Here is a 1732-nt window from a genome sequence, read left to right on the forward strand (position 1 = left end):
ATGTTTAAGTCTGTGATCATTTTAAAATTAATTAATGCATTAGTTCTAATTAATTCAAGTGTATGGAGTGAGTAGAGGTCAGAGTTATTTTTTTTTCCATGTGAATATTCTGTTGTTCTGGCACTTTTTCCTTTTGCGTGGAATTACTTTTTTTGTTTGTTTGTTTTGTTTGTTTTTGGTTTGTTTTCTGCAAAAAGCCTTATTGTTTCCATTTGGCCCAGGGCTTGGGAGTGGGTTATAGGGTGGTTAAAAAGGTGCCTTGTGGCTGCGGGGGGAGGCTAAGGCACAAGCTCTCGCTCCAGGGGGATGACATAGAGGCCCCTTCAAAGGCTGCTGCTGGTCTCTGGAGGCTCCTAGTCATGCTTGAGAGTGAGCCTCTAGTAGAAATACTGGCCCAGCCCAGCCTGGGGGCTGGTGGAGGTTCATCAGGTGGTCGCCCACCTTCTTGATGAGTTTCACCTCCTCATCTAGGAAGTGGTTCTCCAGGAAGTCACAGAGAGATGGGGGTCTGTGCGGGAAGGACCCAGGGTAAGCAGATCCAGAAGGGCCTCGTTCAGGCTCTTCTCCAGAACCAGTACGGCTTCCGTGGCATCCAGGGTTTTCCCCCACTCATCTTGGAATGGCTTCTGGACATCCTGGAAGAGGGTGTGGCCACCACTCTGGTTTTGCATCTTCAAGAGATGCTGGGCACCCTTGCACTTCTCCTCAGTCAACTTGTGGAAGAAATGGCCCACACCCTCCAGAGCTACGTCGTCACGGTGGAAATAGAAGCCCAGAGAGAGGTAGCTGTAGGAGGCCCACAGATGCACATTGACTGGGTGGTTGATGGCGGCCTCTGCCTTGGTGGAATAATTCTGATGAATCTGCGAGCTCATGGTTGATTTGAGGTAAGCATTAAATTTGCTGTTGTCTGGTCCTGTAGTCAGCGGGTGGCCAAGAAGTTGGCTCCCAAGGTTGCGACTGGAAAAAAGGTTGGAGGGTGGTCATTGGCTGGTTGAAGGGGCATCCCTGGGTCTGTTTTGTCCAAACACGGTTGAAACAAGAGACATATCTGCAGGACTACTGCCTCCTTTTGGTGTCTTGATAGAAAATCTATTGGCCATGTATATGTGAGTTTGTTTTGGGAGTCTCTATACAGTTCCGTGGATCTATCAGAAAGACCCTGCTTGGTGATTTCGGATGACAACAAACAATTAAGTCTGCAACCTCCTAACCAATGAGCAGAGAAAGCCCCAAGTAGCTTTTGTGGCTGCATCTCACCATTGTTTACATCCCTCAATTTCCCCGAGGCATCCACCCTGTCCCCTTCCTCTGTTCCCACAACATGAGCTCACACTGAAACTACTATGGACTCTGGGAATCAAAACTGTAGGCCAGATATAGAAGCAACTGTGCAGTGCTGTTACCACTTGTGTAGATCTTTGTGGTTTCTGGATTAAACGCTTGTATTTTTTATTCTTCTCTTGCTGACTAGTGTGGACTAGTAAGTGAGCATGTGTAGCAGTCCTTTGTATTTGACCGTATGTATTGGTATGTGTTCTTCTATGGGGTTCACCAACTACGAAACTGGGGTCTGTGCGTAGAAACTTGCACATGTGTCTGGGGAAATGTAGAACCATTGTGATCCTTGGAGTCCCATCTTTGTTTTTGGGGTTTCTAAAAAGAAGGCGATGAACTGAGGTGTTGTTGACAGCACCCTTAATTCAGAGTGGTTACTCAGAGAAAGGTTGGG

At 47.3% G+C, this 1732-nt stretch overlaps 1 pseudogene; it reads right to left on the reverse strand.

The window, feature by feature from the left end:
- Positions 1–335: 335 nt before the first annotated feature.
- Positions 336–875, reverse strand: LOC125086662 (ferritin light chain-like; annotated as a pseudogene).
- Between the last annotated feature and the right edge of the window lie 857 nt (positions 876–1732).

Source organism: Lutra lutra, chromosome 16, assembly GCF_902655055.1.
Source record: "Lutra lutra chromosome 16, mLutLut1.2, whole genome shotgun sequence".
Lineage (NCBI taxonomy): Eukaryota > Metazoa > Chordata > Mammalia > Carnivora > Mustelidae > Lutra > Lutra lutra.